General features: G+C 44.9%; 1 protein-coding gene across 2 annotated transcripts in view; it reads left to right on the top strand.

Moving 5' to 3' along the window:
• GXYLT1 (glucoside xylosyltransferase 1) overlaps positions 1 to 18,364 on the top strand; it is a 136,159-nt gene that overhangs the window by 67,535 nt on the left and 50,260 nt on the right. The gene's annotated exons all lie outside the window — the stretch shown is intronic.

Below are 18,364 nucleotides of genomic sequence, written 5' to 3'. Positions count from 1 at the left end.
TAGCAGGCGTAACTAAGATCACTGGCTGTTCTCGACATTCTGAGGAGTGGGGTAACTTCAGAAACTGGGAATAGCATGCGGGGTCCTCCGCAAATGAGGTATGTGCAGTACTTTATTTTCTGGGAATGGAATTGACTAAGAAAATACTGCTGTTACCGTATGATGTAAGTACAGCCTTAAATGCAGTAGTGGCAACTGGTATCAGGCTGATAAATGTATGCGCAGTTAAGTTATTTTCTAGGGACTAGAATTTGACTGAGAAAATACTGTTAAAACTGAAATAATACTTAAGCCTTATCTGCAGTGGTAGCGACTGGTAGCAGGCTTAGTGATAACTTTGCATGACATTGGAAAATGTTATTTTTTAATAAAACGTTTACTGGCATGTTATTCGTTTTTGTGAGGTACTTTGGTGATAAATCTCTTTGGGCATGATTTTTCTCCTGTTAAGTGTAGTCAGTCCACGGGTCATCCATTACTTATGGGATTATAACTCCTCCCTAACAGGAAGTGCAAGAGGATCACCCAAGCAGAGCTGCTATATAGCTCCTCCCCTCTACGTCATATCCAGTCATTCTCTTGCACCTAACTAAAGATAGGACGTGTGAGAGGACTGTGGTGTGTTAAACTTAGTTTTTATTTCTTCAATCAAAAGTTTGTTATTTTAAAACGGCACCGGAGTGTGTTGTTTGTTCTCAGGCAGCATTAGAAGAAGAATCTGCCTGAGTTTGTCTATGATCTTAGCGGTCGTAACTAAGATCCACTTGCTGTTCTCGGCCATTCTGAGGAGTGAGGTAACTTCAGAACAGGGGATAGCATGCAGGGCCCACCTGCAAGGAGGTATGTGCAGTAAATTATTTTCTAAGGAATGGAATTGACTGAGAAAATACTGCTAATACCGATGTAATGTAAGTGCAGCCTTAAATGCAGTAGTAGCTACTGGTATCAGGCTGATATGTATGTATGTATACTCTGAAGTATTTCTGGGGAATGGAATTTCACTAAGAAAATACTGTCAATATTAAAGTAATATTTGAGCCTGCACTGCAGTGAAAGCGACTAGCAGCAGGCTTATTAATAACACTTCATAATTTTCAATTTTTAAAACGTTTACTGGCATGTTAATCGTTTTTTCTGAGGTACTTGGTGATAAAACTTTATGGGCATGATTTTTACCACATGGCTGTCCTTTTTTTCTGAATAAAAACAGTTTACTGAGCTTCCCCACTGTTGTAATATGAGTGGGAGGGGCCTATTTTAGCGCTTTATTGCGCAGTAAAAATTTAGTCACAGTCTTCCTATTTCTTCCTCCATGATCCAGGACGTCTCTACAGAGCCCAGGGGTCTCCAAAACTAGTTTTGAGGGAGGTAATCAGTCACAGCAGACCTTTTGACAGTGTGTTTGACTGTGATAAAAACGTTTATTATTTCAACTGTTATCCGTTTTGGGTATTAAGGGGTTAATCATCCTTTTGCTGGTGGGTGCAATCCTCTGCTAACTTTATACATTTTCTGTTAAAATTTGGTTGTTTTAACATATTTGGTTCATTGTTAATTCAACTGTGTCACATTTTTATGTTTCTTAAAGGCGCAGTAGCGTTTTTTATATAGCTTGTAAATTTATTTAAAAGTTTTTTCCAAGCTTGCTAGTGTTATTGCTAGTCTGTTTAAACATGTCTGACACAAATGAATCTGTTTGTTCACTATGTTTAAAGGCCAATGTGGAGCCCAATAGAAATTTGTGCACTCAATGTATAGATGTTACTTTGAATAAAAGTCAAACTTTATATGTTAAAAAAATATCACCAGACAACGAGGGGGAAGTTATGCCGACTAATTCTCCTCACGTGTCAGTACCTTCGCCTCCCGCTCAGGAGGTGCGTGATATTGTGGCGCCAAGTACATCAGGGCGGCCCATACAAATCACTTTGCAAGACATGGCTAATGTTATGACTGAAGTACTATCTAAATTGCCAGAATTAAGAGGTAAATGCGATCACTCTGGGGTAAGAACAGAGTTCGCTGATAATAATAGAGCCATGTCTGATACTGCGTCACAATTTGCAGAACATGAGGACGGAGAGCTTCATTCTGTGGGTGACGGATCTGATCCAAGTAAACTGGATTCAGAGATTTCAAATTTTAAATTTAAGCTTGAGAACCTCCGTGTATTACTAGGGGAGGTATTAGCGGCTCTGAATGATTGTAACACGGTTGCAATTCCAGAGAAAGTATGTAGGCTGGATAAATATTTTGCGGTACCGGCGTGTACTGACGTTTTTCCTATACCTAAAAGGCTTACAGAAATTGTTAACAAGGAGTGGGATAGACCCGGTGTGCCCTTTTCACCCCCTCCTATATTTAGAAAAATGTTTCCAATAGACGCCACCACACGGGACCTATGGCAGACTGTCCCTAAGGTGGAGGGAGCAGTTTCTACTCTGGCTAAGCGCACCACTATCCCGGTGGAGGATAGCTGTGCTTTTTCAGATCCAATGGATAAAAAGTTAGAGGGTTACCTTAAGAAAATGTTTGTTCAGCAAGGTTTTATATTACAACCCCTTGCATGCATCGCGCCTGTCACTGCTGCGGCGGCATTCTGGTTTGAGTCTCTGGAAGAGACCCTTAGCACAGCTCCATTGGATGAGATTATGAACAAGCTTAAAGCCCTTAAGCTAGCTAATTCATTTATTTCTGATGTCGTAGTACACTTAACCAAACTTACGGCTAAGAACTCCGGATTCGCCATTCAAGCGCGTAGAGCGCTGTGGCTTAAATCCTGGTCAGCTGATGTGACTTCTAAATCTAAATTGCTTAATATTCCTTTCAAAGGGCAGACATTATTCGGGCCCGGCTTGAAAGTCATTATCGCTGACATTACTGGAGGTAAGGGCCATGCCCTGCCTCAAGACAGGGCCAAACCAAAGGCTAAACAGTCTAATTTTCGTGCCTTTCGTAACTTCAAGGCAGGAGCAGCATCATCTTCCTCCGCTCCAAGACAGGAAGGAACTGTTGCTCGCTACAGACAGGGCTGGAAACCTAACCAGTCCTGGAACAAGGGCAAGCAGGCCAGAAAACCTGCTGCTGCCCCTAAGACAGCATGAAGTGAGGGCCCCCGATCCGGAAACGGATCTAGTGGGGGGCAGACTTTCTCTCTTCGCCCAGGCTTGGGCAAGAGATGTCCAGGATCCCTGGGCGTTGGAGATCATATCTCAGGGATATCTTCTGGACTTCAAAGCTTCTCCTCCACAAGGGAGATTTCATCTTTCAAGGTTATCAGCAAACCAGATAAAGAAAGAGGCGTTTCTACGCTGTGTACAAGACCTCTTACTAATGGGAGTGATCCACCCAGTTCCGCGGTCGGAACACGGGCAAGGATTCTATTCAAATCTGTTTGTGGTTCCCAAAAAAGAGGGAACCTTCAGACCAATCTTGGACTTAAAGATCCTAAACAAATTCCTAAGAGTTCCATCGTTCAAAATGGAAACTATTCGAACCATCTTACCCATGATCCAAGAGGGTCAGTACATGACCACAGTGGATTTAAAGGATGCCTACCTTCACATACCGATTCACAAGGATCATTACCAGTTTGTAGCTCTTCCCTTCGGGTTAGCTACGGCTCCAAGAATCTTTACAAAGGTTCTGGGCTCTCTTCTGGCGGTACTAAGACCGCGAGGCATAGCGGTAGCTCCGTACCTAGACGACATTCTGATACAAGCGTCAAGTTTCCAAACTGCCAAGTCTCATACAGAGTTAGTTCTGGCATTTCTAAGGTCGCATTGGTGGAAGGTGAACGTAGAAAAGAGTTCTCTATTGCCACTCACAAGAGTTCCCTTTCTAGGGACTCTTATAGATTCTGTAGAAATGAAAATTTACCTGACGGAGGACAGGTTATCAAAACTTCTAAATGCTTGCCGTGTCCTTCATTCCATTCAACACCCGTCAGTGGCTCAGTGCATGGAGGTAATCGGCTTAATGGTAGCGGCAATGGACATAGTACCATTTGCGCGCCTGCATCTCAGACCGCTGCAATTGTGCATGCTAAGTCAGTGGAATGGGGATTACTCAGATTTGTCCCCTCTGCTAAATCTGGATCAAGAGACCAGAGATTCTCTTCTATGGTGGCTTTCTCGGCCACATCTGTCCAAGGGGATGCCCTTCCGCAGGCCAGATTGGACGATTGTAACAACAGACGCCAGCCTTCTAGGTTGGGGCTCAGTCTGGAATTCCCTGGACTCAGGAGGAGAGACTCCTTCCAATAAACATTCTGGAATTAAGAGCAATTTTCAATGCTCTTCTGGCTTGGCCTCAGTTAGCAACTCTGAGGTTCATCAGGTTTCAGTCGGACAACATCACGACTGTGGCTTACATCAACCATCAAGGAGGAACAAGGAGTTCCCTAGCGATGATGGAAGTCTCAAAGATAATTCGCTGGGCAGAGTCTCACTCTTGCCACCTGTCAGCGATCCACATCCCAGGTGTGGAGAACTGGGAGGCGGATTTTCTAAGTCGCCAGACCTTTCATCCTGGGGAGTGGGAACTTCATCCGGAGGTGTTTGCCCAACTGCTTCATCATTGGGGCAAACCAGATCTGGATCTCATGGCGTCTCGCCAGAACGCCAAGCTTCCTTGTTACGGATCCAGGTCCAGGGACCCGGGAGCGGTGCTGATAGATGCTCTGACAGCACCTTGGGTCTTCAACATGGCTTATGTGTTTCCACCTTTCCCGATGCTTCCTCGATTGATTGCCAGGATCAAACAGGAGAGAGCATCAGTGATTCTAATAGCGCCTGCGTGGCCACGCAGGACCTGGTATGCAGATCTAGTGGACATGTCGTCCTGTCCACCATGGTCTCTGCCTCTGAGACAGGACCTTCTAATTCAGGGTCCTTTCAAACATCCAAATCTAATTTCTCTGAGGCTGACTGCATGGAGATTGAACGCTTGATTCTATCAAAGCGTGGATTCTCGGAGTCAGTGATTGATACCTTAATACAGGCTAGGAAACCTTAATACAGGCTAGGAAAATTTACCATAAAATATGGCGTAAATACTTATATTGGTACGAATCCAAGAGTTACTCATGGAGTAAGGTTAGGATTCCTAGGATATTGTCTTTTCTACAAGAGGGTTTAGAAAAGGGTTTATCTGCTAGTTCGTTAAAGGGACAGATTTCAGCTCTGTCTATTCTTTTACACAAACGTCTGGCAGAAGTTCCAGACGTTCAGGCTTTTTGTCAGGCTTTGGCTAGGATTAAGCCTGTGTTTAAGACTGTTGCTCCGCCGTGGAGCTTAAACTTAGTTCTTAACGTTCTGCAAGGTGTTCCGTTTGAACCCCTTCATTCCATCGATATCAAGCTGTTATCTTGGAAAGTTCTGTTTTTAATGGCTATTTCCTCGGCTCGAAGAGTCTCTGAGTTATCGGCCTTACATTGTGATTCTCCTTGTCTGATTTTTCATTCAGACAAGGTAGTTCTGCGTACTAAACCTGGGTTCTTACCTAAGGTAGTCACTAACAAGAATATCAATCAAGAGATTGTTGTTCCATCATTGTGCCCTAACCCTTCTTCAAAGAAGGAACGACTTTTGCACAATCTGGACGTCGTCCGTGCCCTGAAATTTTATTTGCAGGCAACTAAAGATTTTCGTCAAACTTCTTCCCTGTTTGTCGTTTATTCTGGACAGAGGAGAGGTCAAAAAGCTTCGGCTACCTCTCTCTCTTTTTGGCTTCGTAGCATAATACTTTTAGCCTATGAGACTGCTGGACAGCAGCCTCCTGAAAGGATTACAGCTCATTCTACTAGAGCTGTGGCTTCCACTTGGGCCTTTAAGAATGAGGCCTCTGTTGAACAGATTTGCAAGGCTGCAACTTGGTCTTCACTTCACACTTTTTCAAAATTTTAAAAATTTGACACTTTTGCTTCTTCGGAGGCTGTTTTTGGGAGACAGGTTCTACAGGCAGTGGTTCCTTCCGTGTAAAGATCCTGCCTGTCCCTCCCGTCATCCGTGTACTTTTAGCTTTGGTATTGGTATCCCATAAGTAATGGATGACCCGTGGACTGACTACACTTAACAGGAGAAAATATAATTTATGCTTACCTGATAAATTCATTACTCCTGTAGTGTAGTCAGTCCACGGCCCGCCCTGTTTTTTACGGCAGGTCTAAATTTTAATTAAACTCCAGTCACCACTGCACCCTATAGTTTCTCCTTTCTCGTATGGTTTCGGTCGAATGAATGGATATGACGTAGAGGGGAGGAGCTATATAGCAGCTCTGCTTGGGTGATCCTCTTGCACTTCCTGTTAGGGAGGAGTTATAATCCCATAAGTAATGGATGACCCGTGGACTGACTACACTACAGGAGAAATGAATTTATCAGGTAAGCATAAATTATATTTTTTCCACATGGCTGACATATATTTTCTGCATGGAAACCGTTATATCAGGGCTCCCACTGTTGTGATAGGAGTGGGAGGGACCTTGTTTTAGCGCCTTGTTGCGCAGTTAAAATTCTAGCACAGTCTTCCTGCTTCTTCCTCTTTGATCCAGGACGTCTCAAGAGAGCACAGGGGTCTGCAAAAGTCATTTTTGAGGGAGGTAATCAGTCACAGCAGATCTGTGACAGTGTGCTTGACTGTGATTAAAAGCGTTAAATCTTAATTGATATCCGTTTTATCCGTTTTGGGTATTGAGGGGTTAATCATCCTTTTTCTAATGGGTGCAATCCTCTGCTAATTTTACACTTCTTGTTAAGAATTTTTTTAATTATATCTGTATTTTTAAAGCGCTGCAGCGTTTTTTATAATGCTTGTAAACTTATTGAAAGTGATTTCCAAGCTTGCTAGTTTCATTGCTAAATCTGTTTAAACATGTCTGATTCAGAGGAAACTGTTTGTTCATCATGTTCAAAAGCCAATGTGGAGCCCAATAGAACGATGTGTACCAATTGTATTGATATTGCTTTTAATAAAAGTCAATCTGTACCGATAGAGAAACTTTCACCAGACAACGAGGGGGAAGTTATGCCGCCTAACTCTCCTCACGTGTCAGTACCTGCGTCTCCCGCTCGGGAGATGCGTAGAATTGAGACGCCTAGTACATCTAGGCCCTTACAAATCACTTTACATGATATGGCTAATGTTATGAAAGAAGTATTATATAATATTCCCGAATTGAGGGGCAAGCGCGATAGCTCTGGGTTAAGGACAGAGCGCGCTGATGACACGAGAGCCATGTCTGATACTGCGTCACAATTTGCAAAACATGAGGACGGTGAGCTTCATTCTGTCGGTGACGGTTCTGATCCGGGGAGACCGGATTCAGAAATTTCAAATTTTAAATTTAAGCTTGAGAACCTCCGTGTGTTACTAGGGGAGGTATTAGCGGCTCTGAATGATTGCGACACGGTGGCAATCCCAGAGAAATTGTGTAGGTTGGATAGATACTATGCGGTACCGGTGTGTACTGACGTCTTTCCTATACCAAAAAGACTTACAGAAATTATTAGTAAGGAGTGGGATAGACCCGGTGTGCCTTTTTCCCCTCCCCCGATATTCAGAAAAATGTTTCCTATAGACGCCACCACACGAGACTTATGGCAGACGGTCCCTAAGGTGGAGGGAGCAGTTTCTACTTTAGCCAAGCGTACCACTATCCCGGTGGAGGATAGCTGTGCCTTCTCAGATCCAATGGATAAAAAGTTAGAGGGTTATCTTAAGAAAATGTTTGTTTAACAGGGCTTTATTTTGCAGCCTCTTGCATGCATTGCGCCTGTCACGGCTGCAGCGGCATTCTGGTTTGAGTCTCTGGAAGAGGCGATTCGCACAGAGCCATTAGATGAGGCTTTGCGCAGAGTTAGAACCCTTAAGCAAGCTAATGCGTTTGTTTCAGATGCCGTAGTATATCTAACCAAACTTACGGCTAAAAATTCCGGATTCGCCATACAGGCGCGCAGAGCGCTCTGGCTTAAATCCTGGTCAGCGGATGTAACTTCCAAGTCTAAGCTACTTAACATTCCTTTCAAAGGGCAGACCTTATTCGGGCCCGGCTTGAAGGAAATTATTGCTGACATTACGGAAGGTAAGGGCCACGCCCTTCCTCAGGACAGGGCAAAACAAAAGGCCAAACAGTCTAATTTTCGTGCCTTTCGTAACTTCAAGGCAGGAGCAGCATCAACTTCCTCCGCTCCAAAACAGGAAGGAACTACTGCTCGTTACAGACAGGGTTCGAAGGCAACCAGTCATGGAACAAGGGCAAGCAGGCCAGAAAGCCTACTTCCGCCCCTAAGACAGCATGAAGACAGGGCCCCCTATCCGGAGACGGATTTAGTGGGGGGCAGACTTTCTCTCTTCGCCCAGGCTTGGGCAAGAGATGTGCAGGATCCCTAGACGTTGAAGATTATATCTCAGGGATACCTTCTGGATTTCAAAACCTCTCCTCCACAAGGGAGGTTCCATCTTTCGAGGTTATCAACAAACCTAGTAAAGAGAGAGGCATTTCTACAATGTGTACAAGACCTCTTAATCATGGGAGTGATCCACTCAGTTCTGCGATCGGAACAGGGACAAGGATTTTACTCAAATCTATTTGTGGTTCCCAAAAAAGAGGGAACCTTCAGGCCAATCTTGGACTTAAAGATCTTAAACAAATTCCTAAGGGTACCATCGTTCAAGATGGAAACCATTCGAACCATCCTACCCATGATCCAAGAGGGTCAATGCATGACCACAGTGGACTTAAAGGATGCTTACCTTCACATACCGATTCACAAAGATCATTATCGGTACCTAAGGTTTGCCTTTCTAGACAGGCATTACCAGTTTGTGGCTCTTCCCTTTTGGGTTAGCCACGGCCCCGAGAATTTTTACGAAGGTTCTGGGCTCACTTCTGGCGGTACTAAGAACACGAGGCATAGCGGTGGCTCCGTACCTAGACGACATTCTGATACAAGCGTCAAGTTTTCAGAATGCAAAGTCTCATACAGAGATAGTTCTTGCATTTCTGAGGTCGCATGGGTGGAAAGTGAACGTGGAAAAGAGTTCTCTGTTACCACTCACAAGGGTCCCTTTTCTAGGGACTCTTATAGATTCTGTAGAGATGAAGATTTACCTGACGGAGTCCAGGTTATCAAAGATTCTCAATGCTTGCCGTGTCCTTCATTCCATTCCAAGCCCATCAGTAGCTCAGTGCATGGAGGTAATCGGCTTAATGGTCGCGGCAATGGACATAGTGCCATTTGCGCGCCTGCATCTCAGACCGCTGCAACTATGCATGCTCAGTCAATGGAACTGGGATTACTCCTTTCTGTCCCCTTTGCTAAATCTGGACCAGGAGACCAGAGATTCTCTTCTCTGGTGGTTGTCACCGGTTCATCTGTCCAAAGGAATGACCTTTCGCAGACCAGATTGGACGATTGTAACAACGGATGCCAGCCTTCTAGGCTGGGGAGCAGTCTGGAATTCCCTGAAGGCTCAGGGTTCGTGGACTCAGGAGGAGAAACTCCTTCCAATAAACATTCTAGAATTAAGAGCAATATTCAATGCTCTTCTAGCTTGGCCTCAGTTAGCAATACTGAGGTTCATCAGATTTCAGTCGGACAATATCACGACTGTGGCTTACATCAATCTTCAAGGGGGAACCAGGAGTTCCCTAGTGATGTTGGAAGTCTCGAAGATAATTCGCTGGGCAGAGTCTCACTCTTGCCACCTGTCAGCGATTCACATCCCAGGCGTAGAGAACTGGGAGGCGGATTTCCTAAGTCGCCAGAATTTTCATCCGGGAGAGTGGGAACTTCTCCCGGAGGTATTTGCTCAACTGATTCGTCGTTGGGGCGAACCGGATCTGGATCTCATGGCATCTCGCCAGAACGCGAAGCTTCCTTGTTACGGATCCAGGTCCAGGGACCCGGGAGCGGTGCTGGTAGATGCATTAGCAGCCCCTTGGGTTTTCAACATAGCTTATGTGTTTCCACCATTTCCGTTGCTACCTCGACTGATTGCCAGGATCAAACAGGAGAGGGCATCGGTAATTCTGGTAGCACCTGCGTGGCCACGCAGGACCTGGTATGCAGACCTAGTGAACATGTCGTCCTGTCCACCATGGTCTCTTCCTCTGAGGCAGGACCTTCTACTTCAGGGTCCTTTCAACCATCCAAACCTAATTTCTCTGAGGCTGACTGCCTGGAAATTGAACGCTTGATTCTATCAAAGCGTGGGTTTTCGGATTCGGTTATTGATACATTAATACAGGCTCGGAAACCTGTGACTAGAAAAATTTACCATAAGATATGGCGTAAATATTTATATTGGTGCGAATCCAAGAGTTACTCATATGGAGTAAGGTTAGGATTCCTAGGATATTGGCTTTTCTACAAGAGGGTTTAGAAAAGGGTTTATCCGCTAGTTCGCTAGAGGGACAGATTTCAGCTCTGTCTTTTCTTTTACACAAACGTCTGGCAGAGAATCCAGACGTCCAGGCCTTTTGTCAGGCTTTGGCTAGAATTAAGCCTGTGTTTAAAGCTGTTGCTCCTCCGTGGAGCTTAAACTTGGTTCTTAAAGTTCTTCAGGGTGTTCCGTTTGAACCCCTTCATTCCATTGATATTAAGCTTTTATCTTGGAAGGTTTTGTTTTTGATGGCTATTTCCTCGGCTCGAAGAGTCTCTGAGTTATCTGCCTTACATTGTGATTCTCATTATCTGATCTTTCATTCAGACAAGGTAGTACTGCGTACTAAACCTGGGTTTTTGCCTAAGGTTGTTTCTAACAGGAATATCAATCAAGAGATTGTTGTTCCATCATTATGTCCTAATCCTTCTTCAAAGAAGGAACGTCTTTTGCATAATCTAGACGTGGTCCGTGCTCTGAAGTTCTACTTACAGGCTACTAAAGATTTTAGACAAACTTCTTCTCTGTTTGTCGTTTACTCTGGACAGAGGAGAGGTCAAAAGGCTTCGGCTACCTCTCTCTCTTTTTGGCTTCGTAGCATAATACGTTTAGCCTATGAGACTGCTGGACAGCAGCCTCCTGAAAGAATTACAGCTCATTCCACTAGAGCTGTGGCTTCCACCTGGGCCTTTAAGAATGAGGCCTCTGTTGAACAGATTTGCAAGGCTGCAACTTGGTCTTCGCTTCATACTTTTTCCAAATTTTACAAATTTGACACTTTCGCTTCTTCGGAGGCTGGTTTTGGGAGAAAGGTTCTACAGGCAGTGGTTCCTTCTGTTTAATGTTCCTGCCTTGTCCCTCCCATCATCCGTTTACTTAGCTTTGGTATGGGTATCCCATAAGTAATGGATGACCCGTGGACTGAACACACTTAACAAGAGAAAACATTTATGCTTACCTGATAAATTTATTTCTCTTGTAGTGTGTTCAGTCCACGGCCCGCCCTGTCTTTTTAAGGCAGGTTCTAAATTTTAAAATTATAACTCCAGTCACCACTGCACCCTATAGTTTCTCCTTTCTAGTCTTGTTTCGGTCGAATGACTGGATATGACATGTGAGGGGAGGAGCTATATAGCAGCTCTGCTTGGGTGATCCTCTTGCAACTTCCTGTTGGGAAGGAGAATATATCCCATAAGTAATGGATGACCCGTGGACTGAACACACTACAAGAGAAATAAATTTATCAGGTAAGCATAAATTATGTTTTTAACTGCTCCACAAGCAATCGGCGTTGATGAGTTTCGCTGCCTGCTTTCTACACTCAAGTCCATGTCAGGAGTGATGCTACTACACTGTCAAACTTGAGAGGCCGTGTTCCTGTTCCACGGCATAGATTCTGGTAAGATCGTTTAAATTTTTTTATACACATAATGATAACGCAGAAGACAGTGTCACAGTGTGATACTTTTTATCCTTATAGAATCAAGGGTTAATATTCCTGGTAGGGGGGTTATTGAACAGGGGGGGTTTATACATAATATTGTTTGTGTCATTGCTGCGGTATGTGTGAGATGAGGCTCTGGCAATGGGTGGACTTTAGTTTCATTTCCGGGAGTATATTGCGCGGCAGATTTTCTCCCTAGTGCAGGGCTAATGGACTTTCTTTTGCTTGACCTGCGGTGCAGGAGACGTAGCGGTTTCTGTGGTCCGGGTCATAGGAGGTGGTGAGTGCCCCGGCCATTGGAGGTTATAACGGTACCAATTTTTATATATTATAACAAGTCTGTAATAAAGTCGTACTCTATGGAGGACTCTGACGCGTTGAAGGGTACTCCCTCTTTAACTAAGTCTAGTAATTGTGTTTATTGTGAGGAGGTTCCGGTAGATCCGCCTGCTCAACTATGTTCCACATGCCTTGATAAAGTCATGACATCTAGAAAGAAAAATATGTCTAGTACTACTGAGCCATCCACCTCTGAGGGTTTCTCCCCTACATATATCTCTTAGTACACATGCAGCGCCCCAGGGCATGTCTATTTCTCCTACAGGAGAGATCCGTTGGCCGTCAGATTTTGCGGATCAACTGCAAACGGTGGTGTGTAAGGTAATTAATTCCTTACCACGTTCTGCTAAGCGTAAGGTAAAATATGGCGATCCGGCCCAGGGGTCATCTACTCCAATGGATATTTCGGAAAGATCTGCTGACGAGGACGACTCCGACTCTTCGGCGGACGTTCCTTTTGGGTCGGAGTCTGTCATCTAAAGCTCCGACTGCAGAGGAGCCTGACTTTAGGTTTAGGATGGAAAATTTGCGCTTTTTGCTGAAGCAAGTGCCTGCTACCCTTGAGGTTCCGTAACTGAAACTACCGGAGGAACCTTCGATTCCTAAGCTTGATAAAGTATATGAGGACAGGGTGGTGCCTCAGACCTTCCCGGTTCCTGTTAAAGGGACACTGAGCCAAAAAAAAATTATTTTGTGATTCAGATAGAGCATCACATTTTAAACATCTTTCTAATTTACATTCTTCATTCTCTTGGTATCTTTATTTGAAATGCAAGAATGTAAGTTTAGATGCCGGCCCATTTTTGGTGAACAACCTGGGCTGTTCTTACTCATTGGTGGATAAATTCATCCACCAATAAAAAAGTGCTGCCCTGAATAAAAAAATGTTTAGATGCCTTCTTTTTCAAGTAAAGATAGCAAGCGAACAAAGAAAAATTGATAATAGGAGTAAATTAGAAAGTTGCTTAAAATTGCATGTTCAGTCCAGGATTGGACTCGATCATATCCATGGTTACGGGAGGCAATGGTGTTTTCCTACCGCAGGATAAGAAGGTTAAGCCTAAGGTATCTACTTTTCGTCCCTTTAGTGCAGACAAGGCCCAACGCCAGCAGCCAGCCGCGAAAGCAGATCAGTCCAAGGGCACTTGGAAACCAGCTCAGTCTTGGAATAAGTCCAAGCAGAACAAGAAGCCTGCCAAAGCAAAGTCGGCATGAAGGGGTGGCCCCCGTCTGCTCTTCGGACCAAGTAGGGGGCAGATTATCTCTCTTCTCAGATTCCTGGTTGCGGGATGTTCTGGACCCTTGGGTTCTGGAAGTTATTGCCCATGGATACAGGATAGAGTTCAGATCTCATCCGCCAAGGGGCAGATTGCTCCTGTCAATAGACTTGAAGGATGCCTACCTTCATGTGCCAATCTACAGGGATCACTTCAGGTTCCTGAGATTTGAGTTTCTGGACCAACATTTCCAGTTTGTGGCCCTTCCTTTTGGTCTGGCGACGGCCCCTAGAGTCTTCACAAAGGTTCTGGGGGCGATACTTGCAGTGGCCAGATCCAGGGGCCCTATCTGGACGACATCCTAGTCCAGGCATCGTCGTTTAGTCTTGCAGAGGATCACTCGAGGGCTCTCTTTTTTGCTCCAATCCCACGGTTGGAAGATAAACTCAGGAAAGAGCTCCCTTATTTCCAGCAACAGGGTGGAGTTCCTGGGAACGATAATAGATTCTATAGCTATGAGGATATTTCTCATAGATAAGCGACGCAGGAAGATTGCATCCACCTGTCTTGCCCTTCAGTCCTCCTCCAGTCCCTCGGTGGCTCAGAGTATGGAGGTGATCGGGCTCATGGTGTCCAGCATCAATGTCATCTCATTTGCCAGGTTCCACCTTAGACCTCTTCAGTTATGCATGTTGAGACAGTGGAACGGCGATCATACAGACCTATCCCAACAGATTTCTTTGGACGATCGGACGAGGGAATCCCTTTCTTGGTGGATTTGTCCGAAACAACTGTCCCAAGGGACATCCTTCCTGAGACTGTCCAGGGAGATTGTGACCACGGACGCGAGTCTTACAGGATGGGGAGCTGTTTGGGGTGTCAGGATGGCACAGGGAAAATGGTCTCGAGAGGAGTCTCTCCTCCCGATCAATTTTCTGGAACTTCGAGCGATCTACAATGATCTTAAGGCGTGGCCTCTACTGGGGTCATTCAGCTTCATCAGATTCCAGACAGACAACATTACCTCGGTGGCTTACATCAACCACCAGGGGGGAATGAGAAGCTCTCTTGCAATGAGGGAGGTTTCTCGGATATTGGAATGGGCAGAGTCCCACAACTGCTCGCTCTCAGCAATCCACAACTGGGAAGCAATGTCCTCAGCAGGCAATCTTTCCATCCAGGGGAATGGTCTCTCCATCCCGAGGTGTTTGCAGAGATTTGTCACAGATGGGGGACGCCGGAGATAGACCATAACTTCGGTAACCTACATCAACCATCATGGAGGAACGAGAAGTTCCTTAGCAATGAAATATCTCAAATCCTAGAATGGGCAGAGGCCCACAACTGTACACTGTCAGCGATCCACATTCTGGGTGTGGACAACTGGGAAGCAGACCTTTCACCCGGGGGAATGATCTCTCCGAGTTCTTTGCAGAGATATGCAGCAGATGGGGGATGCCGGAGATAGACCTCATGGCCTTCCCGTCTCAATGCTAAACTACCCAAGTACGTGTTGAGATAGAGGGCTGTTCTAATAGATGCCCTAGCAGTTCCATTGAGGTTCAGACTCATATCTCTTTCCTCCATTAACTCTTCTCCCTCGTGTGGTAGCCCGCATCAAACAGGAGCAAGCCTTAGTGATTCTAATTGCTCCATCCTGGTCGCAAATGACTTGGTTCGCGGATCTAGTAAGGATGTCCTTATCTCCTCCGTGGAGTTTACCCTGTCCCAGGGACCTGCTGATACAGGGTCCTTTCCTTCATCAAAATCTAGATTGTCTGAGGCAGGCTGCGTGGAGATTGAACGCTTAGTCTTAGCCAGGAGAGGTTTCTCTGAGAGTGTCATCGACACTTTGATTCAAGTTCGTAAGCCAGTTACTCGACGCATCTACCATAAGGTGTGGCAAACTTGCCTGCACTGGTGTGAGGAGCGTCATTTTTCTTGGCATAAGGTAAAAGTTGCCAGAATTTTATCTTTCTCTTGTTAAGTGTATCCAGTCCACGGATCATCCATTACTTATGGGATATTCTCCTTCCCAACAGGAAGTTGCAAGAGGATCACTCACAGCAGAGCTGCTATATAGCTCCTCCCCTAACTGTCATATCCAGTCATTCTCTTGCAAGCCTCAACGAAGATGGAGGTCGTAAGAGGAGTGTGGTGTTTTATACTTAGTTTATTCTTCAATCAAAAGTTTGTTATTTTTAAATGGTGCCGGAGTGTACTGTTTATCTCAGGCAGTATTTAGAAGAAGAATCTGCCTGCGTTTTCTATGATCTTAGCAGAAGTAACTAAGATCCATGGCTGTTCTCACATATTCTGAGGAGTGAGGTAACTTCAGAGAGGGAATGGCGTGCAGGTTTTCCTGCAATAAGGTATGTGCAGTTAATATTTTTCTAGGGATGGAATTTGCTAGAAAATGCTGCTGATACCGAACTAATGTAAGTAAAGCCTTAAATGCAGTTATAGCGACTGGTATCAGGCTTATTAATAGAGATGCATACTCTTATAAAAATGTAATATAAAACGTTTGCTGGCATGTTTAATCGTTTTTATATGTATTTGGTGATAAAACTTATTGGGGCCTAGTTTTTTTCCACATGGCTGGCTTGAATTTGGCCTAGAAACAGTTTCCTTAGGCTTTCCACTGTTGTAATATGAGTGGGAGGGGCCTATTTTGCACAGCAAAAATTACAGTAAAAATTTGTTTCTTAAAGGTGCAGTAACGTTTTTTATATTGCTTGTAAACTTGTTTAAAGTGTTTTCCAAGCTTGCTAGTCTCATTGCTAGTCTGGTTAAACATGTCTGACACAGAGGAAACTACTTGTTCATTATGTTTGAAAGCCATGGTGGAGCCCCATAGGCGAGGGGGAAGTTATGCCGACTAACTCTCCCCACGTGCCTCCCGCTCAGGGGATGCACGCTAATATGGCGCCAATTACATCAGGGACGCCCATAGCGATTACCTTGCAGGACATGGCTGCAATCATGAATAATACCATGTCAGAGGTATTATCCAGGTTGCCTGAATTAAGAGGCAAGCGCGATTGCTCTGGGGTTAGGAGAAATACAGAGCGCGCAGATGCTGTAAGGGCCATGTCTGATACTGCGTCACAATATGCAGATCATGAGGATGGAGAGCTTCAGTCTGTGGGTGACATCTCTGATTCGGGGAATCCTGATTCAGAGATTTCTAATTTTAAATTTAAGCTTGAGAACCTCCGTGTGTTGCTTGGGGAGGTATTAGCTGCTCTGAATGACTGTAACACAGTTGCAGTACCAGAGAAATTGTGTAGGCTGGATAAATACTATGCGGTACCGGTGTGTACTGATGTTTTTCCTATACCTAAAAGGCTTACAGAAATTATTAGCAAGGAGTGGGATAGACCCGGTGTGCCCTTTTCCCCACCTCCTATATTTAGAAAAATGTTTCCAATAGACCCCACTACACGGGACTTATGGCAGACGGTCCCTAAGGTGGAGGGAGCAGTTTCTACTTTAGCAAAGCGTACTACTATCCCAGTTGAGGACAGTTGTGCTTTTTCAGATCCAATGGATAAAAAATTGGAGGGTTACCTTAAGAAAATGTTTATTCAACAAGGTTTTATTTTACAGCCCCTTGCATGCATTGCGCCTGTCACGGCCACGGCGGCATTCTGGTTTGAGGCCCTGGAAGAGGCCATCCATACAGCTCCATTGACTGAAATTATTGACAAGCTTAGAACACTTAAGCTAGCTAACTCATTTGTTTCTGATGCCATTGTTAATGACTAAACTAACGGCTAAGAATTCCGGATTCGCCATCCAAGCGCGTAGGGCGCTATGGCTTAAATCCTGGTCAGCTGATGTGACTTCGAAGTCTAAATTACTCAACATTCCTTTCAAGGGGCAGACCTTATTCGGGCCTGGTTTGAAGGAAATTATTGCTGACATTACTGGAGGTAAGGGTCACACCCTTCCTCAGGACAGGGCCAAAGCAAAGGCCAAACAGTCTAAACTTTCGAAATCTCAAGGCAGGTGCAGCATCAACTTCCTCCACTTCAAAACAAGAGGGAACTTTTGCTCAATCTAAGCAGGCCTGGAAACCTAACCAGTCCTGGAACAAAGGCAAGCAGGCCAGAAAGCCTGCTGCTGCCTCTAAGACAGCATGAAGGAACGGCCCCCTATCCGGCGACGGATCTAGTAGGGGGCAGACTTTCTCTCTTCGCCCAGGCGTGGGCAAGAGATGTTCAGGATCCCTGGGCGTTGGAGATCATATCTCAGGGATATCTTCTGGACTTCAAAGCTTCCCCTCCACAAGGGAGATTTCATCTTTCAAGGCTATCTGCAAATCAGATAAAGAAAGAGGCATTCCTACGCTGTGTGCAAGACCTCCTAGTTATGGGAGTGATCCATCCAGTTCCGCGGACGGAACCAGGACAGGGTTTTTATTCAAATCTGTTTGTGGTTCCCAAAAAAGAGGGAACCTTCAGACCAATTTTGGATCTAAAGATCTTAAACAAATTCCTCAGAGTTCCATCTTTCAAAATGGAAACTATTCGGACCATCCTACCCATGATCCAAGAAGGTCAGTACATGACCACAGTGGACTTAAAGGATGCCTACCTTCACATTCCGATTCACAAAGATCATCATCGGTTTCTAAGGTTTGCCTTTCTAGACAGGCATTACCAATTTGTAGCTCTTCCCTTCGGGTTGGCTACAGCCCCGAGAATCTTTACAAAGGTTCTGGGCTCACTTCTGGCGGTTCTAAGACCGCGAGGCATAGCGGTGGCTCCGTGTCTAGACGACATCCTGATACAGGCGTCAAGCTTTCAAGTTGCCAAGTCTCATACAGAGATAGTTCTGGCATTTCTGAGGTCGCACGGGTGGAAAGTGAACAAGGAAAAGAGTTCTCTATCCCCACTCACAAGAGTCTCCTTCTTAGGGACTCTTATAGATTCTGTAGAAATGAAAATTTACCTGACGGAGGACAGGTTAT

The sequence above is a fragment of the Bombina bombina genome, chromosome 6 (assembly GCF_027579735.1).
Source record: "Bombina bombina isolate aBomBom1 chromosome 6, aBomBom1.pri, whole genome shotgun sequence".
Lineage (NCBI taxonomy): Eukaryota > Metazoa > Chordata > Amphibia > Anura > Bombinatoridae > Bombina > Bombina bombina.
The sequence above is the reverse complement of the archived record's forward strand: the minus strand, read 5'-3'. Positions and strand labels throughout refer to the sequence as shown.